The sequence below is a fragment of the Panicum virgatum genome, chromosome 5K (assembly GCF_016808335.1).
Source record: "Panicum virgatum strain AP13 chromosome 5K, P.virgatum_v5, whole genome shotgun sequence".
NCBI lineage: Eukaryota > Viridiplantae > Streptophyta > Magnoliopsida > Poales > Poaceae > Panicum > Panicum virgatum.
The window spans coordinates 21,610,944-21,632,218 of record NC_053140.1 but is presented as its reverse complement, the minus strand read 5'-3'; the positions used below and the strand labels follow the sequence as shown (position 1 = coordinate 21,632,218).

Sequence of the window (21,275 nt, the reverse complement as noted above, 5' to 3'; positions counted from 1 at the left end):
TCAACCCATGGGAATCAAACCTACTGGACAATGACACTCTATCTAATCGACTAGATAAATATCTAGCCGATTCCCATCCGAAACACGAATCCATTCCAATTGACAACTACATGAGTCGGTGGTGCAACGTTATTCATCAAGTCTCACCCAACGATCAAGACTCAGGATCACCTACACCAACAACGGATGAACACATGCCACCACTACTTTCTCCCGAAGAAATCGAGAATCTAGATAACTACAACAACTTTATGCATGAATTCCCCGTTCGAGTTGAAGGGGGATGGCCTATTCCAGATAGACTTCCATACGATGAAGAACTTCTCCGCCACAGTCTTGGTTTATCACCCCAAAAGTTTCCTGAAGATTCGATCACCAAGTCCTATTTCCAATCGAAGAAGAATCACGGGATTCAAACCGTAAAGAGCAAGACTCCGAAAAGGAACCGAAATACAAAGGAAACGGCATCCGGATCAAGGAAGAAGATAGAGTCCGATTACAATCCAACATCAAACTAGTCTTTTAAAGGACCCGAATATAATCTACAAGAGCAACAATTTCCAAAAGACATGGAACTCCCGTTCCAACAAGGCGCACCACTTCAAGTCGACGACCAGAAGATCAATTCATCAGATCGCGAAATTTTCATGGCTATAATTTTGTAACCTGAAGACCAGAAGGATGATCCTACAGAGCGAGTAGATCTTGCCGACTACAACTCCAGTGACTACGACGGATTCCTATCCGAGGAAGAAGCAGCCGATACAGCTACTATGAACTATGAGATTCCACCACCACCACCTGGAGTCACAGTAACCGTACACATGGATGATGAACATAGAAGGATATGCAATCAGAAGAAAGCTGCAAGGCATTGCCCCGCAACAAATTGTCGCCAACAGATGGGCAATTCTTTTGACTACTCCAACAGCGATCTTCGCAATGTTATCAACATCGGGCATGACGCACGCACAGTCATTATAAATAGAAGGAAAGAACGTGTAACATCCGGTTTATAAAAGGACAAACCGAGCAATCATATACGTGCCAGGATCAAGTCACATGTATATACAATAGAATGAACAGTATATTACAGCACATATCACGTAAAAAGATATAATAAAGCGAGTACGAATGTTATTTATTACATAAATGACAAATGTCTGATACAGAGTATGCGGAAACGTAAAACTGGTACGGAACTCGGAAGCTGGGTGCCACAGGGACGTCGACTGGGAGACGACCGCCTAGAAGTCATCGTACTCCTGGTAGCTCCGGGTGAACTCCTCCGCGTCACCGGGAACTGAGCAGCAGTAGGGTATCCCCAAAAGAACAAGAGGAAAAGAGTAGAGGAGGTAAGAATGAGTACACAACTTGTACTCAACAAGTATAACACAAACTATGAGGCTCTAAGGTTGGCTGACTCAACTGCATTAGGTTTTAATCTTGGCAAAATTTTATTAAAGCTAATTACTACAAGTTGATGAAATTACCATAACCCAGTTGCATAGAAATTAATCAAATTAATTAAGAACTTCTGAGAACCACACTGAAACCACCAAGGTAACCCCACTAATCAAAAGGAGGATCCGGGCCGCTCATGACCGTGAGCATGGCTAGTATACCAGTTTTACACTCTGCAGAGGTTGCATCTCTTTACCCACAAGTCGTGAGTTACACTAGTTGTTCATCACACTTCCTTAGGTGAGATGACTAGCAAACACACTACGAGGTTGTTACAAAGAATCTCGTTGGTAAGGCGTAACCACGAAGAGTTGGATCAGCGACGATGGGGCCCACCTCACGGGGGTACAAGCACATAGCACAGACCAAGCCGGAGGAGCAGGGACCATTGAAGCTTACCACCCTTGCCCCGCAGGTAAGTTACTCCAAACCAAAAAGACCTAATTAGTAAGCCATGACCGTCCCATTCCAGTCTTGTGGTTGCGCGGTTGTCCCAGGTTGTCGCTCTAATGACGTACGGTCCTTAAGGAGAGTAGCTAGCACAAAACACAGTGCGAGCCCCCTAAACCAAGTTTCTAGAAAAACATGTTTTAAGGAGACGTAAACCACTCAAGTACATAGCACAGAGGGTAACACTCAGAATTAAGTTGCATAAGACCATTAACAATTTAATTAAAAAGGACCATGTGTGAGAGCGCAGCACCTAGCACAACTAACCAAAATGTAACCGAAGGGATATATATATAAGGTAATAAAGTGGCTAGGATGATCCTTATAGGCATACAGTATTAAAATGCAGTATGAAATTGTATTTAAAGGTGATAGGTGGTGTTCATGTTATACTTGCCTTCCTCAAAGTTCTCCTGCTGCTCAAACTGCTCTGAGGACGGTGGCTGCTCCGGATACTGGTACTCCTCTGAAGGATCAACGTCTACTCACGATCGCAACGCCAAAACAAGTCTAGCACATACACATACATGCAAACAAGAGCAAAAGCTAAGAAACAGTACAACATTACATAAAAACAGCAAACAAAACTGGTCTAGAACTATTCTACGTGTTACAACGATCGCGTGGACATAAAGAACACCTAAAATGGAGCTAGAACGTGAAAACTAGGCTTAAAACAAGATCTAGGGGCTAATCTACAAGAAAATAGAGTTTCTAGGGGTTTCTGCGCAAAAACCAGGGACCTATACATAAAAATTGAAAAGATTTGGGGGTCGGCATGCAAAACTGCAGGGGCTGGACTGCGGGTTCCATTTCTATAAAGCTCAGGGGCCTAAGTGTTAAAAATAGGACCTATTTAGAAATACTTTTGAACTATCGTTGACCGCGGGTTGATTCGGGAAAAATCCAAGGGCTCTTTAGCAAAAAGGCCGGAGAAGCGTTACGCTGGGTCTAATCTGGTGCGTCCGTTACTGATCGGACGGCCCGGACCTATTCCGCGCGCGGGAGCGGCGGCGCTCGCCCGCTAGCGGCTCTATCCGCGGTGGTGCGGGGCTTGCCGGAGATGGCCGAACTCGGCCCTCCGGGGGTCTAGACGAGCGGAACTTGGCCTGGGAGTGAGTTCGTGCGACAGCGAACTCGTCTGGGCAACCGGGGCAGCGGATTAGGGTTTGGCCGAGGCTTGCCACGGCGAGGGGCGGTGCTGGGTCGCCGGTGTGCCGCGTTCGCGCAGTTCCGGCAACGATTTGGGTCGGGTTTTGCTACTGAGAGCATCTACGCGGCATGGCTAAGCTACACAGAGGCCTAGCGCGGTGTTACAGCACAGCTGGGTGGGGTCTGGCCATGGCGCGGCGGCGCGGAGCGCCGGCGAGCAGCGTGCTGGGACCTAGAGGGCGCTACGAGCTACAATCTAGTGCAAAAGGATCAGGGAGAAACACTGATGGTCACCGAGGGCTCGGATCAGGCCGGGGTGACGTGCAGAGGCATCGGAGGCGAGGTCCGGTGGTGGGGATCGATGCTGCGTATGCGGACGGGTCGTTGCAGGGATGCTCCGGACTCCTGGGCTCCACGGGTCGACTCGAGGAACACCTGCGGAGGTGCTACGGGGTTAGGGAGGTCCGGGGATCGCCGGCGGTGAGCAATTGCTCGGGAACGGGTTTACCTGCTCCGGCGGGTTCGAGTGAAATTCCCGGGTGTAGCGCGATGCAGAGAGCTGAGGAGGTGACCGGTGATGCTCCTGGCGCTCAGGCGGAGCTCCGGCGGTCGCCCTCGGTGGCTGTGGTGCAGCAGAGCGGTGGGGGCACGGCGGCGCAGGGGCTCTGCACCGCGATGGCGTGGTGGAGCGTGGACGCTGGGGTGCGGAGGCGGCTGCGGGATGGAGGTGAGACGCAGGGCGAAGGCGGGGCTAAATAAAGAAGGCGGCCGAGGGTTTGGGCGTGCGTGCCCCAGAAGGAAGGCCGGCGATGATCGCGGCCGGGATCGAGGCCGCGCGGGGAAAGCGGATCGAGTCGCTGCTCTGAGTGATCCCAGGCTCGGTGCCGCTTCTAGAAGGTCGAAGAGTGCGGGGCGGGCTGACCGGTGGGCCTACGGAGCCGGGGCAGGTCCACGGAGCAGAGCGGGGTTGCGGCGCTGCAGGGCGGAGCAGAGGGTGGTTGTCGCGGGGAAAACGGGAGGAAGGTGATGGCAGGCGGGCCCAGGCTGGCAGCGAGAGCGACAGGGTGTGAGCGACGATTCTGGGCTAAGCGCGCAGAGGGAGAGAGCTGGGCCGCGGCGCTTGGGGCGGTGCAGGAGAGCATGGGCCGAGCGGGGAGAGGAAAAGAGGGAGTGGGCCGGCGCTGGACTGGGCCGGCGGATTGGGCCGAGTGCTGGGAAAAGGAGGGGAGCGGGTTGGGCTGGTTTTCGGGGTTGGGCTGGATTTGGTTTTCCTATTTCTCTGGTTTTCCTTTCCTTTCTTTTTCAAACTCACTCAAACTATTTTGAATTCAAATCAAGTTTGAATTCAAAACCCTATGCACTCAAACAAATAAAACTTATGCACCAGCATGAATGCACAAACAAGTTTAAACTTAGTAAAATTTTAATTACTTGCGAAAGGAAATTAATTTAACTGCAAGGCTAAGCATATAAAACCTTGGAAAAACAAAGGAGGCAAATTAACTTCATTAATAAAACTGGAATTTTACATTAGGGTGTTATAGAATGAGAAGCTGATGCATACTGTCCAACCTCCAACTATCGACTGCCTGACAACTGCGAGTGCAGCTCGCGCAAACGACAAAACACCAATCCAATATCCTCTCCACCATCCAATCAAGCAAAGGTCGACACTGCATTTCAAAAACTCCATTCAAGATGTTTCCTGTATCCAAAAGCAAAGCACTCGAGTTTCCAATGCATCAACCTCCGCAAAGCTCTAGGAGCACCTCTGCATCCCACTGACAAAGACACAAGATGAAGAAAAGAAATAGTCGGTTAGGTCAACCCAATTTAGGGCCAACCCCCGGTCTACTCGTAGGGTAGACTAGGTTGGGTCAACCCGAGTTAGGGTCAACCCCCGAACTATTCTCTTTATGAAGATAGAATACTTTTGTAATCATGTAGTCGGTTGGGTCAAACCACCTCAGGGCCAACCCCCAGTCTTCCCCCCAATAAAGGCTAGGATGGGCCAGCCCGAGGGAGGTTCAACCCCCGAACTATAAACAAAAACAAAGATCGAGTACTCCTACTGATAAAAAGAAAGATAGTCGGCTGGATCTCCTCAGGGCCAACCACTGGTCTTCCCCCAATAAAGGCTAGGATTGGTCAGCCCGAGTTCAGATTCAACCCCCGAACCACTCGCATCAGCAGAAGATGAAATACTCAAATTGTATCTCCTCAGGGCCAACCCCCGGCTTTTCCCGAATGAAAGCTAGGATGGGTCAGTCCGAGCAAGATCCAAATGACAACTATGGAAAAGATAATACAATTATCGAGTGCTTCCGAATTTCATGAAGGAGTGTACAAAGAAGATGCATCGTCAACAAATTACTCGATTGTACTGCAGGAACGCTACACTCTACGGAGTCTAGTTGTTGACGTTCACTAACGCCCCTGATTTGTATACCGCAAGCGCACGGTTCGTGGTAGCTTTTCCCTTAGAGTATTCCCCCAAGGTTTATCAATCCGTGGATCGACAATGAACTTACTAGGGTTTTCTATCTAATCTAACGGATCTATCCTAACATGAAGCATTAATTGCGTATAAAAGGTGAACCTTTGATAGATATGAGTGATGTACGAAGGTTGATCTCATTCATGAACATCGGTAAGGATAAAGCATGACCGAAGGCATGACTAAACCTATCACACGCATTCTAGTTGTAGTTCTAGCTAAACGAGTAAGCTCAACATGCATCTCATCCAAAGCCTCTTTAAATCAAAACCTCCGATCCGATCCCTCGATACCCAACCTACTCTGTGGAGACGGCCTGTCACAACGCCCCCCTTTTCAACGGGATACCCTGAAGCAAGTCGAACCTCCTTTGGGTAGATCCGGTATGAACTCCTAGCCACCATAGCTACAAGAACACCCCATGCAATCTATCTCGAGAATAGATCTAGGAATAAGCGCACCCAAAGCAAGAACGAAATCGAAAGAGGAGAGACATGATCGCTAAATAGATCGGATGACATGAAGACATTACTCACATAATAGATTCGTTTGGATCGTCACCACCGCGTATACACCATTGACGACTCCAACTAGCTCATGAACTCCACCATGACACAACCACGCAGGGAGGCCATGGCGGCTAGGGATGGCCTAAGCCATCTCCTAGACAACTTTGAAGACTTGCGGCGGCCGTCGTCTCCCTCCGGTCTTGGTCCTAGGTTTTCGTCGAGTTCTGGTTGGATGGATGCTTCGAGTTGAATAAGGTGCGAGCTATTTATAAGCCGAGGAAGCCACCGGTCGAAGGGGAAGGCAAACCGCCTCAGAAAAGAGCTGGGCCGGCCGGCCCCATGGGCCTAGGCCGGCCGGCCTACCCCTTTTCGGGCTCGCCTCGGTCTCATCTTTGGCGTGTAGACTCCTCGCATCTTCTAGAGTTTCTGTCCTTCACGATTGCACCCCTTTGGATGTTGTTATCTTGGAGATATCTTCGAGGAAAGGATAGGATAGGGAATCCTTCCTTAAATCTTCATTTGCTTTGCTTAATCCCGAAGTATCTTGATCTCATCTTCGTGGGCTCGGTCCTTTGGGCTCTCTTGGAGGATGGATGTGCATGAATGTGCTTCGAATCAACATGGGCTTTGGTCCTTCCTTTGGGCTTTGGCCTTCATCTTTTTTCGTGTTAGCGCTCGATCATGAGCCTCGTCATTTCATGCTCTAAAATAGGCCAAAAACCTGCAAAAACGAAGTTCCTCCAAAATATATGTGCAAACGTGAAAATGACCAATAATTAGGCCGGGGTTAGGACGGTTAGTGATTTTGATATTGAATTCATGCCATTATCAAGGATAAACAAGGGATAAAACGGGTACTTAAGGAGCGCCAACATTCCCCCCATGCTTAAACCTTGCTCGTCCTCGAGTAAGTCCAGGAGCTTTGCTTATAAAGAAATCAGCGTTGCCCCTCAATGTCATCTCTGCACTTAGTCATACATAACAAGACATATTGCTCTCTCAAGTATTTAGCATTTAAGTTCATGTTGTGACCGGCTACTTTTTCATTATGGAAGATAGACTAGCAATTAAAGAACAAGCCACAATAATAAATAAATGCAATGCTCTCAAACTTAAGCGAACTTCAAACCTTTACCTTGTTTCATCGTGAATAGTTTTCAAAAGAATGCATATCAAACATAAGTGAGGTTCTCTTGAAAAAGATCATGGAAATACTCATCTCATCAAGTCGCTCAAGCCTACATTAGATTGTTTTCAACCTATTCTACTCATATATAAAAGTGGATGGCTTATGTGGAGCTTGGTAGGTAAAAACAATCCTAGCAAAACATTATATCTGAAATATTGTCAAACTAAGAGAGAGATCTAATGGGATTACCGAGACTAGTCAAAAAGGCCATTGGAAAATAATGTTGGAGAGGGGAAAGATGAAACACACACATTTAGATAGGTGGACATGTGCAAGTGGCAAATGGATGATCCCGAGACACAAATGAAGTTCTCGTTATTGGATTGTACATGGTTGGAAGATTTGAGTATTGAATAATTCTTCAAAGTAACTTGGAAAATTAATGAAACCAAAAAGAACTAAGGAGCATTTTTCTATTTTTTTTCTTTTCTTTTCTCCCCTTTTTTCATTTTTCATTTTTTTCTTTCTTTTTGCTCCTTAGAACTTTTGATAACATAGAATACTTACCCAGCCATCCCCCCATGCTTGAACGAATGCTCGTCCTCGAGTATGAATAGTGGGAGAACCAACTAGCTAGGGTAAGTATCTCAAATTCACCTTCTTCTTCGTAAAACCGCTTGAAGGTGTGTTCCAGGATCAAAACCTTTCCCTCCCGTATACTGTCACTACACGAGGATAATCGGTAACGAACAACAAGAACATGATAGTTGATGTACTCTAGGTAAACTATGCAAGAGCAAAGCAAACCCAAAGCCAAGTCGCGATTCTATTAGGCATCAAAGTATCTCCGTGGAGCCTTGTCTCCCAAAAGTTTTCTTTATATGGTGCCCTTGATTCTTTTCATTCCGTCGAAATGATAATCCATACTCAAATTGGGTTGTGGTCAAGGAGGTAATCACAAAAAGATATTTTTGGTTTAGGGTGGATATCCAGCGAGGTTTGTAAAATTCCCGAAGTAGAAACTCACAATGCATGGATAAATAGGCTAGCAAAAAGGAGGTTACACAAAAAAAATGGAATGACCAACTTCTTAGTCTCATACCAAAGAAATCAATCTTAATCCAACTCATCAAAATATAAGTTTGCAATCTAAAGGTTTCATCATGAAAGAATATGCTTCTATAGGCTTTGGTAGGTAGAACTTTGCAAGAGATTCACAAATGTAGATAGCATAGGAATTAAGTTTTCAAATTAAACAACACAAGGTGTAAGGTCATCGGTAGACTTAAATCAAAGAGCAACATATAATATGTGGGTTTAGAATTTAGTCATTTAACCTCCACAATAAAAAGAGCCGGTAATTAATCATTTTAATTCCATTTAATTGAGAGAAAATGGTCAAGTCATATACAACATAGCGTAGGTAAAACAAAGCAACAACTTTCATCATTTTTCCATAAGCATAAGGCATTGCCAAAATGTATCATTGTAGTGAGCTCAAAGTGATAGCGATCCTACACTTATTGAAAACAAAAACAAAACTAGGTTGTCCTCCTAGAAGCCATGTGATAGGTTGAGAGATATATACAAAGGTTGCATCTATGGTTGAAGGCATATATGTACAAGCATTTTGAAAAAGAGAGAGTTGAGGAAGAATTACCGTCCTTCTCGATGCTCGTAATGAAGTGTAGCGCGGCCTCCCACATACTTAAGCATTGTGCTAAGCATGGAGGAAGAATCATAAGCATCTTGTGGCAACTGTGATTATCTTACTCCATGAGATCTTTCTTCCTTGTCCACGAAATCGTCCCCCATGCTTAGCATGATGCTAGGCGTGGAAGGAGAAGATGAACCATCTTGAAATTCTTGAAGTCCTTCCCTCATGTGTATGAATATCATCTTCAATGTGTCTTCACCTTTGTTGCCTCAATTTCCTTCAACTTCTTCTTGTACTAAGTCATGGTCCCAATCATTGCTTCACGTCGTCGTCGCCACCTTCAATTCCTTGTTGTCTCATTGCTGCCGCATCTTCACGAATTTTTCTTTCAATTTCCAGAACAGAACCTGTACTAAAACATTACTCCATTGCGAAGTGCACGAATTTTCCTTTCCAACGAGTCCTTATTCGCCCAAAATTGATTCCGAACAAAAGAGTTGTGTCCATTTTATCCCAGCGCTGCAATCTGTCTCGACGAATTTCAGAACACGCAACGTCCAATGTTCTTGCTACATCTCCTTGTACGGGTCTTCAAATTCATTGATCTTGAATGCGTTGGAATGGAAATTTGATGGAGCTTCTGAATATCAACTTTTTGCTTCTTGTACAGCTCTGAACATGTTCTCAAATTGATGAAAATAGCTGCGTCCTTCCCGGGTTTCGACGATGTTGACGATCTTGATTGAAATTCTTTTGGTCTTGAACTCATGGGAGCACTTCTTCATACCTGCAAAACATTTTAAACACACACTACCCCCGGGGTGACGGTCGGGAGTAGAAACAAATGCCAACAAACCTACCATTCCTAAGATCTCAATTTGTGGCAAAGTTAGCTTAGCGAAACTAGTGAGTGTACGTGTGTGCTATTGTAAATGCAAATGAGAGGAAGGTATATAAACAAAGACAATGTTTACACCTAGTTCTAAACACCATGTTTACAACTAGATTGCCGAACTTCTCTATAGCCACAAAGACTTATTTAACCAAGGTCAAAACACCATGTCTATCCCAAGATCAATAGGCCTTCATAGCACAAGAAAAAAAATAAAGCGCATTGCAAAGCTTATAAACCAACCAAATGCAACCTCATAGCTTGGTAACTAAATGATGATGGTCTTCAATCGTGTCTAAACACTATGTTTACACAAGATTGCAAAAAGGAAAATGCTCACGTGAAGCATTAACATGGATATGAAAGCTTTTATCAATAAAGTTGAGACGAAGCTAGCAAAATGAGTGCATGAACAATGGAATGGACGCAAAGTGCAAATGCAAAGTTAGTAAAAACAAGTGTTAGCAAGGTTGAAAGGACTTTTCGATGTTGTTCCGCAACTAGCTTATTCAAAAACAATTGCTAAGAGTGACAAAAAGCCTTCGCGGCACTTCATAAGAAGTGAGGCTTTTGTCAATGAAAAGGTTATTTATCGAAAAAGGATCAAGCAACTGAGCTAACAAGGTTTTAGAAGTAGGTTTATGGGTTTCCTATATTTTTGGCTTAAAACAAAAATTTTGAAGAGAGAGAGTGTTGGGTATAGAAATTCTATCTAAGGTGGTTTCAAAAAAACTAGAGAGAAACAAGAGTTAGATTTTTTTTGAATGAAAAACATACCCTATGGTTTTGGGATTGCTCTATGAGTGGTTTTCCTAAGGGTTTTAGGATCTCAAAAATGAGGCTAGTCAATGTTTTTTGAGAAAAGGTTTTTTTTAAAATGCAACATGCAATGCAATGCAAGGGTGAGACGAACAACATGGTATGCAATGCAACACGGGGTGAGTGAACAAAATGATATGACATGATGAGGTGGTCTAAAACAAAACAAAAAGTTAGCCTAAGTTAACTAGCCACAAGTTTAGAATCAAAGGGTGGTGCAATGCTTCATAAATCTCTCTAAAAGGGACACAAAGAAAAAGACTCTAAACACTAATAGGCACACAAAAAGGTCTACAAGTTTCCCAAGATCAAATAACAAAGTGCTCCCTCAATAACATTTAGAATGAACAACATGAAGTTGTGGTTTTTGTTAGAGCAATGGTATAATGTTACTTGATATTCCGATTAAAGAGTGCAATGTAGACGGTCATATTAATATATATAAAACAAAAGATCGGGTTGCCTCCCACAAAGCGCTTCATTTAAAGTCATAGAGCTCGACTTTCTTACATACCTTCTCATTGATGCGAAGCCATGGTCCTTCATGCAAGAGGTGAAGGTGTTCCATGCAGCTCTTATTCCACTTCCCATGTTGGACATGATCAATCACACTTAATGGAAAACTTGCCCAATCGCCTCTCACATCATGGTCACCTCCTTCTTTGTTGTCCTTTATCGCTACCTTTCTTTTCACGGATTTTCCTCTCTGTCCAGATTGGAAGTTGCACCAACCAATTGATCCAATGCAAGGTGCACGAAATCTTCTTTCCAACAAGTCTTCATTTACCCAAAACGCATTCCAATTGAGGGAGTTATGCCCCTTTTTCCCCGTTACTGCAATCTGCCTCGTGCTGATTTCAGCACGTGCATCTCCGATGTTTGAGACATAGCTCCTCTCGTGGGTTTTCAATTGTATCGATCATGGATGCGTTGAACCGAGGACTTGATGGAGATCCTGAATATTCAACTTTCTTGCATTGCAAATCTCTGAACTTGTGCACAAAATTGATGAGGCTTAGCGACCTCCGTTCTTGAAACTTGAAGATGTTGATGATGGTGTTCAAAATTTTGGGCACAGTTTCCCTCCTCATCATTTGAGTTTCTTGTCTTGCATGGTTAGTGAAATTCGGGACTTCTCCCGACATGTGCTCCTTTAGGGTCAAGAGCTTGACCAAGCGCAAAGCAAGATCGAGATTTGCAATTATTTGTAAACATATGCAACATAATCACATCCTCAATTAATTTTCATCAACAAGACATGGTGTAATTAAATGCAGCACGTGTTTCTTGCATAGCGCGGAGCTCATTATTAGGCAAAGGTTCTTTAAGCATGAAATCAACCTTCTCAAGAAACTCTAGCCTATCATCATGAAAAGAACAAGGCATAGAATTTAAACTTTCATTCCGACTATCGGTTCGAGCATGAGATTTTTAAAGATTATCAACAAAACCAATAGAAGCTTGAGAATTCACTGTATACCTTAGCCTCGAAGCTTTTTCATACTCATTGGAGTCGTGGTGCTTTGTGCGAGATGTCATCTTGATGCACACTTCATGGTCCGTCGCGGTTTGCTTCTCACGTCTCCATGTGTTGAATGTTGCGCTCTTGTAATCCGTCGTGGTTTGTTTGCAACAACTTCATTTGTCGAAGGTCGACCGCTTGTGCCTTCATTTGCCAATGTCATTGGGGTTCTTCCTCTACTCCAAGCCTCTGAATTTTATCATGTACGCTTGATGAAAACATCGCCCAAGCTCCTCTTCATTGTTGTCATCGTCATCTTTTCTATCTTGTTCTCATCGCGTTGCTCCTGCCTCTTCTTCATAGAATCTCTCCTGTACACTCAACAGAACATATACCAAAATATAGATCTATTGAAAAGTTTATGAAATTACCTTTCCAACGAGTGGTCACTCGCTTTAAACGGAGTCCAAACGAGATAGTTATGACCGTTTTACTTTAGCGCTGCGTGCTGTCCAGAAAATTTCAGAGTGCACGACTTTCGATGTTTTGGCCATAACTTCTTGTGGGAAACTTCGGTTGACTTCATTCTTGATTCATTGGAATCGGAACTTCGTGGAGCTTTTGAATATCCAAAAATATACTGCAATTTTCTTCTGAGGTCGAGCAGAATATTGATGAGAATAGTATCTTCTTGTGAATTCATCCGAAGATGTCAATGATCTCAATCATGTGGCCTTTGGAGCGTCTTGTCGTGCGTCCTTGACTTCAAGGTCATCACCATTGATTTACCAGCACATAGCATGGCTTCAATGATGTGTCTTCTCCATGATTCTTGCTTTACCCAAGGTATCGGGATTAGTGGAGGCTCCCGTGCTTTGTGTTGATGATCTGAGCGGTTTTCTTCCTTGATAGCATCACTCGACTAGAAGTATATCGAGCATCCCACTGGAGAAGATAGGTGGTGTCATGATTCTTCTAATCTTGTTGCCTCCAGCTTTGGTCAACTTCAAATCATCATCTTTTGTGCACTCGGCCTTCCAATCATCCTTTGACATCGTCATCACTTTCTCCGTTGTTTGCTGCTGCACCTTTCTTCGTTGAATTGCTCCTTTGTCCAGTGCAGAACATGTACCAAACTCCAAGCTCATTGTGAGGTGTATCAAATCATGTTTCCAACATGTGGTCATTTACCCAAATTGGACCTCGGATGAAAAAGTTATGCTTGTTTTACTCCGGCGCTACGCTTCGTCCCGAGAGATTTCAGAACGCGCAGCGTTGAAAGATCTTTCCATAATTCTTCACACCGATCTCCAAAATTAACGATTTTTGATGCGTTGGAAAGAAGACTTGACGGAACTTCATAATAATCTATTATTTTCTCATGGCACATATCTGATCTTGGACGAAAAACTCATCACAACAGCGACACTTCATAGATGATGATGATCCAATCGCACGATTTTCTTTTCGGACATGCTTCATACCTATTGCTTGAGCAAACAAATCTTCCCAAAAACATTAGTCTTTAAAATCAATTGACATGGCGGCGTACCTTATTTATCATCTTTTGCTTTAGGGAGTGGGGACTCGATAGCGGATGCTGGGCCACTAACAAAAGTTAGCACCTACCACTAAAGAGCGAAACTTGATGTTATTCACATCTTGTCGAAGTGGATCTAGGGTTTTCGATGTTGATGTCGAGAACTCCTCGATCGTCTTGTCGCCGATTGTCGAAGTTTGTTGGAGCGGGTTGTGGACTTCTCGAAGCCCAAGTTTGGTGTCTAGCTTTTTCCACCTGCTTTCAAGGACACGAACAAGAAAACAAGGGTATATGCAATAATAAAATTTAGGGTTAGCCCAAAAAATTAGATAGATCGCCCTAGGGTTCGAGTTGCCGATTCCCGGCAACGGCGCCAGAAAAGCTTGTTAACGTTCCCTATCGCCCCCGATTTGTATACCGCAAGCGCACGGTTCGTGATAGCTTTTCCCTTAGAGTATTCCCCCAAGGTTTATCAATCCGTGGATCGACAATGAACTTACTAGGGTTTTCTATCTAATCTAACGGATCTATCCTAACATGAAGCATTAATTGCGTATAAAAGGTGAACCTTTGATAGATATGAGTGATGTACGAAGGTTGATCTCATCCATGAACATCGGAAAGGATAAAGCATGACCGAAGGCATGACTAAACCTATCACACGCATTCTAGTTGTAATTCTAGCTAAACGAGTAAGCTCAACATGCATCTCATCCAAAGCCTCTTTAAATCAAAACCTCCGATCCGATCCCTCGATACCCAACCTACTCTGTGGAGACGGCCTGTCACAACGCCCCCCTTTTCAACGGGATACCCTGAAGCAAGTCGAACCTCCTTTGGGTAGATCCAGTATGAACTCCTAGCCACCATAGCTACAAGAACACCCCATACAATCTATCTCGAGAATAGATCTAGGAATAAGCGCACCCAAAGCAAGAACGAAATCGAAAGAGGAGAGACATGATCGCTAAATAGATCGGATGACATGAAGACATTACTCACATAATAGATTCGTTTGGATCGTCACCACCGCGTATACACCATTGACGACTCCAACTAGCTCATGAACTCCACCATGACACAACCACGCAGGGAGGCCATGGCGGCTAGGGATGGCCTAAGCCATCTCCTAGACAACTTTGAAGACTTGCGGCGGCCGTCGTCTCCCTCCGGTCTTGGCCCTAGCACTACAAAAAATAACACTATACATGACGGTTTGCTTTTGTCACAGTCAAGCAAAAATGTGTCACCATTAACTCATGATGACGATGCAGTAAAACGTCATGTATCCCGCGTCATACATTTGTTGGCCGAAAAAAGACCGTCATCGATTGATTTTTTGGATCGTCATGGGATAACCTGGTCGGCAACAATAGGAAAAGGCAATGGTGACGAAATAAACCGTCATGTTTTTTTGTTGCCATGTCAGCTATTGCCATGTCATTTGGTGATGTGTATTTGACATGGCAGCTATCTTGCCATGTCATCAGTCCTGTCTGTGGGCCATTTTTCACCAATTAGGCCCATGTTTTGTGTAGTTTTTTCATTTAAAGTTAGGCACATATTGTAGTAGTTACTATTGGGCTAGCCCATTTGTACATTAGAATTGGTCCATTGTGGTCCATAATATATCAGCAAATAATAAATTTCAGATTGCACCAAATTCAAATTTGAATGGACACCAAATTCAAATTTAAATTCACAGCACATTCAAATTTAAATTCACAGAATTTTCAGGCTATCACATATCAGCATAGATCATCACAGATTCATATAAATATGCCACCACAGATTTATATAAATATGTCATCATATATAAATAGGTAGATGTCCCCCACATCCATCCATCAGATTCATATGAGTTCACAGAACATAGAGATAACACAGCCAAGTTTACACATCCATCAAACCTTACAAAAGTTCACAGAACTAGCATCCATCAGTTCACAGCCATCCATCAGCTCACAGAACACACCACAACCATCCAAGTTTACACATCCACAGCCATGCATCAGTTCACATAACACACCACAATCATCCATCAGTTCACCAGCCAGTAACCCAAGACAACCTTACATTGACCATGCAGCCACCTGCTCATAGCCAAAATGCATCCATGACCAAAAAAGCACCCAGCAGCATCAGCTACAATGCAATATAGAGTTTCAGTACACTGTTGTTCTATGTTGGGTATGGAAAGGTTTACAATGTGCAAGCCTTAGAAACACACACCTTCAGAGACGTTGGCAGCCTGTGTTTGTCCACTTTCATTGACATTATTCATTGTGGCGCCATTTGGAGTATGTCCATCCAGGTTCAGCTCTGTGTGCTCATCTCCAGTAATGCAGCCCTTTTGCTCACCAGCATCAGCTACAATGCAATATAGAGTTAGCAATAGTACATTAAAATGATGTCTCTACAAGTTGAGTTAATTCTGTAGCCAGTTAACCTTGCTCTGAAGGCTGATTGTAATTTTCAGCTTGATTACTCACTGCATTAACATCAGCTGGGTGATTCTTCTTGGACCTTGTTTAAGCATCGTATATACCTCTGCATCATATAAACAAAGAGATAATTAGGGAAACACACAACATATTTAAGCATCCAGTTGAATTAGCAACCAGTGCACATCCAGTTAACCACCAGACAGAAAAAGTCTCAATCTGTACAAGGAACCTCTGCTACTTGCTTTACAGTTCATAATCTATACAGGCAATCCATCATATATACCAATCAGGCAAAAGTCTCTATGGATTTCCTTAACTTATTCGTCCTTAGCTTACTGAGATACTTAACAAACCAAACAACTAACTGGACTACCCGCTTCAGCTCAGAAATTAGCATGTACAGGAACAGGACAGGGACACGCTTCAGCTCAGAAATTAACATGTACAGGGACACGATTCAGCTTAGAAATTAACATGTACTGGACTACACGCTTCAGCTCAGAAACCGAACAAACAAATCAAGCCGCCGGCCACAGGGACAGGGATCCTAGCCTCGAATGATTTTCAGACTACCTATAGCCCTACCGCTGCTACCTCACAGATGTTAATAAACACAGCACCACCCCACCAAATCTAAACCCCCTATGGCAATGAGAGATTCTGAAGCAAGAAATAGGGGAGCAACTTCACCTTGAAACTTGTTTTTCCATCCGTGGCCTCTTCACTGGCTTTCTGCCCCTCTTCTTTGGCGACATCATGGCTGCGGGACGGCGGAGCGGCACTGACGGTGGCTGCGGGATGGTAGCTGCGGACGGGATGGCGGAGCGGCGGTCGAGGATTTGCGGCGGCGGAGCGGCGGCGTCTGCTCTGTAGGGTTTGGGGCGGCTGGGGGATTTGGGGGCGGCGTTCAGCGCGGCCTGATTATATATGGCGCTGCATATTACCAAAATATCCTCATCGTTTCCTTTGCGGGATGCAGTGTTGTGCCCAGACGGATGGGGCAAAGTCATAAATTCTTTTGCCAAATCGTGGGGGTGGGAAGGCTCGCTCGCAGGGAAAAATTTTGGTGCGCGCCTATAATATTCAGAATCCCGCAGAAATCGTGGAGGGAGTAGGCCGCTCCCAGCGAAAATTTCAGGGTGCCTTTTCTTTCCTTCAAATGTCTTATATATATATATTTTAGCTATCAAGTTATTAAAATAGTACCGGGTAATAACCAAAACTTGTGTTACTGTGTCCTTACTTGTTAATAAAATAGTACCGGGTAATAACTAATTGTTTTTTCTTCAAATTGTTTAGGCCTGGTAATCTAATCTAAATACTCCCTCCATATTGCAAAGGAAGTCGTTTTGAGATTGTCTTAAGTCAAACTTTTTAAACTTTGATTGCAAATATTTTTTTATGTGTTGAAATATTGTTTTATAAAAGTACTCTTTAAATATATTTTATAGGAAAAAGTATTAGTCAAAATTATATTTTGAAGACCATGTCAATGTCCTAAACGACTTCCTTTACAATATGGAGGGAGTAAATCACTAATGCCCCCTCTTGTTACAAAGTAATAGTACTTAATAGCACATATGAAGCCTAATATTCTATATTAGTCAAAAGGCCACATTTTACTTTGTAGTGGGTATATCTTACTTTGTAGCAGGGTTTGTTCGTCGGCAGGGTCAAGTGCCTCCTTTAACTGAAATCAATATAATTTTGTTTGAAGAGTTAAAAGGAAAATAGATTACACAAAAACACCTCTGTATCTCAGTGGTTAGGTCCCTGCACTTGCAATTGAGAGGCCTGTGGTTTGATTCCCATGTGGGATGGTTTTTTTTTTTTGCACAATTTAGCTTCCTATTTCTACATCTCTCTCTGACAGGTGGGACCATCTGCCCAGCGCTCGCCCCTGCCACACATCAGCATGCCACGTTTGATTCTTGCCACACATCAGCATGTTTCTACATCTCTCTCTGACAGGTGGGACCATCTGCCCAGCGCCACGTTGGATTCTTGCCGCACATCAGCATGCCATGTTGGATTCTTTGATCTGTGACCTTCTTTTGAGTCTGTCATAGATGACTACGAAAGTGCCAAAATTATCGGTGACGTTCTACTATGACAATAATTTAATCAACCGTCATGTATCTATCGCCTTGGATTTGAACCGTCACGGATGATTACATTCTGTGATGAATTGTTAGAACATCACGATTAAAACGTCATGTATAAGGATATTTGTTGCAGTGTAGGTTTTCGTCGAGTTCTGGTTGGATGGATGCTTCGAGTTGAATAAGGTGCGAGCTATTTATAAGCCGAGGAAGCCACCGGTCGAAGGGGAAAGCAAACCGCCTCAGAAAATAGCTGGGCCGGCCGGCCCCATGTTCCTAGGCCGGCCGGCCTACCCCTTTTCGGGCTCGCCTCGGTCTCATCTTTGGCGTGTAGACTCCTCGCATCTTCTAGAGTTTCTGTCCTTCACGATTGCACCTCTTTGGACGTTGTTATCTTGGAGATATCTTCGAGGAAAGGATAGGATAGGGAATCCTTCCTTAAATCTTCATTTGCTTTGCTTAATCCCGAAGTATCTTGATCTCATCTTCGTGGGCTCGGTCCTTTGGGCTCTCTTGGAGGATGGATGTGCATGAATGTGCTTCGAATCAACATGGGCTTTGGTCCTTCCTTTGGGCTTTGGCCTTCGTCTTTTTCCGTGTTAGCGCTCGATCATGAGCCTCGTCATTTCATGCTCTAAAATAGGCCAAAAACCTGCAAAAACGAAGTTCCTCCAAAATATATGTGCAAACGTGAAAATGACCAATAATTAGGCCGGGGTTAGGACGGTTAGTGATTTTGATATTGAATTCATGCCATTATCAAGGATAAATATGGGATAAAATGGGTACTTAAGGAGCGCCAACACTAGTGAAATCAAGCAGGCAATCCTAGAGGAGGCTCTAGAGACAAGTTCTCTCTTCACCTCAGGAGTTGTTACTCCAATAACTACTTCGAGTACCAACCTTTCTTTGTTCAGTCAAAGTCAAAGGCACGGCCTATCGAGTAGTTGGGCTAGGAGACATGCTCTCTGCGGCCCTAGAGATAAATTCTCTACCTTTCTAGGAGTTGCTACTCATTCGAGTACCAACCTTTCTTTGTTCAGTCAAAGTCAAAAGCTAGGATGGGCTAACCGTGTAGTCGGTTGGGTCAAATCAACTCAGGGCCAGCCCCCGGACTTTCTGTAGGAAAGGCTAGGATGGACCAACCCGAGTTAGATTCAACCCCCGAACTATATCAAAGCTATATAAAGATTACACATTCATCGAGTGCTTTATGTCTCCATGGTGGAGTCTACACAGAATCAGAAGGAACCATGGTCATACTACTCGATTGTACTACAAGAGCGCTACACTCTACGGAGTCTAGTGAAATCAAGTTGGCAATCCTAGCTACTCGAGCGCTACACTCTACGGAGTCTAGCGACATCAGCACTTCGACTACTCCAGTACTCGACATCAGCACTTCGACTACTCCGGTACTCGACATCAACACTTCGAGTACTCTGGTACTCGACATCAGCACTTCGACTACTCCGGTACTCGACATCAGCACTTCGACTACTCCGGTACTCGACATCAGCACTTCGACTACTCCGGTACTCGACATCATTCAAACAGGCTTGGAGTCAATGCACATGTGCAACAACTCAAGCCAGGCACTCGACTACTCTACACCTGACCTCGCAAGAGTTCACACCAAAGAGATAATTCAAAATTTTCATATACATTATATGTTCCTTGCAAATTATTTCCACAAGTCACATGCAGGGCAAACATGTTCAAAGGAATATTACAAGTTAATGTTCAAGCCTCTTCATCTGAGGGCTGCTCCAAAACATTGATAACCTTATCAGCGATGGGTTTCATCCCCTCGACATATTCAGAGAATTTCTCCTCTGAATAGCCATCTGCTAGCCCATCGCCAATAAGGACCAAGTCTGCTGCAGGCAAGAGAATTTCTCCTCTGAACAGCCATCTGCTAGCCCATCGCCAATAAGGACCAAGTCTGCTGCAGGCAAGAAATACTTCACCAACCCTAAAGCATGAGCTAAATATTGCCTAAAGGTTTCAGAAACAAAGCTGAAAATCCTCTGGGGAGCTTCACAAAGACGTTCCACCAAAGTCTTGTCACCAGGATTGCCTTCCTCGACCATCTCGATGACTACTTGTGCTACTGCCTCGAGATCGGCTACTTGTTTGGCCTTTGAGTCCCGATCAGCCGCCAAGTCCTTAATTTGTTTCATGCTCCCGACAAGTTGTTTGTCAGAGTCAGCTTGGATCTTGGTCGCCCTCTCTAGAGCATCTGCGTGACGGTACATTATATTCGTCAAGTCAGTCCCAAGTTCATCTCTTTTTATTAACAAGATTTTGAGTTCTATGTGAACATAAGACGACTATAAGACTCAAAGGCGACACAAAGAAAGGAGGCACCGGCTTCTACAGCATCAAGGAAAATGAAATTACCTTTCTTCTCCTTGGCCAAGTTCTTATTTTTCTCCTGCAGCTTGTTATTCCTCTCTTCGAGGGCAGCTTTGTTTTTCTCCAGAGTGTTAACTCTGGACTGCAGGAGATCGACTTCCTTCTGGTGCTCAGCCTTCACCTCCTCCATAGCCTTCTCGAGAGCCGCGACCTGTTGGAGATGCTGCTCTTGATCAGTGGAAAGCCGCAGGCTTTCACCAGCTCGTTGGAGGCGCTGAGCCTGGTCAGCGACTTGTTTGGCCAGCTCCTGTCAAAGTGAAAATATCACAAAACCACTCGATAATGAAGATAAGTACTCGAGTTCATGATTACTTACAGTTAGCACACTTTGGCTTTCTAAGATTTCATTGGAAAGGAAATCTGCCCCTTCTGCCGACTTCTCGGTTTCTTTTTGCAGCTCTTCTTGCAGAGGCTTGTTAGCATCTGGGACAGCCGACGAAATTCGTGGCTGATCCTCTGAATGTACATCTCAAGGAACAAGGGAATGAATAACAGATCAAGAAACAACCTGACACGGTTAAACCCAAAAGGACAAACACTTACCAACATCAGCAGAAGCAGCTTTCTCTGCTGCGACCTCTTTTTCCTTTCCTGCTGCAGTTGTCATCGACTGCTCGGCAGATGTGCTCCCAACCTTCACATCTTGTCGACCCACATCGATAAGAGGGTCAGGAAGCACCTGGGTGACATCATCATGAGACTTGTAACAAGAAAGACATGCAATCTTGAGAGCATCG

General features: G+C 44.2%; 1 long non-coding RNA gene across 1 annotated transcript; it reads right to left on the bottom strand.

Moving 5' to 3' along the window:
* Nucleotides 1-15,363: 15,363 nt before the first annotated feature.
* LOC120706929 lies at nt 15,364-16,927 on the bottom strand. Its single transcript, XR_005688539.1, has 4 exons — nt 16,709-16,927; nt 16,021-16,121; nt 15,804-15,941; nt 15,364-15,716 (listed from the first exon to the last, which is right to left on the bottom strand). It is a non-coding gene; the product is annotated as an uncharacterized LOC120706929 (long non-coding RNA).
* Nucleotides 16,928-21,275: the final 4,348 nt, after the last annotated feature.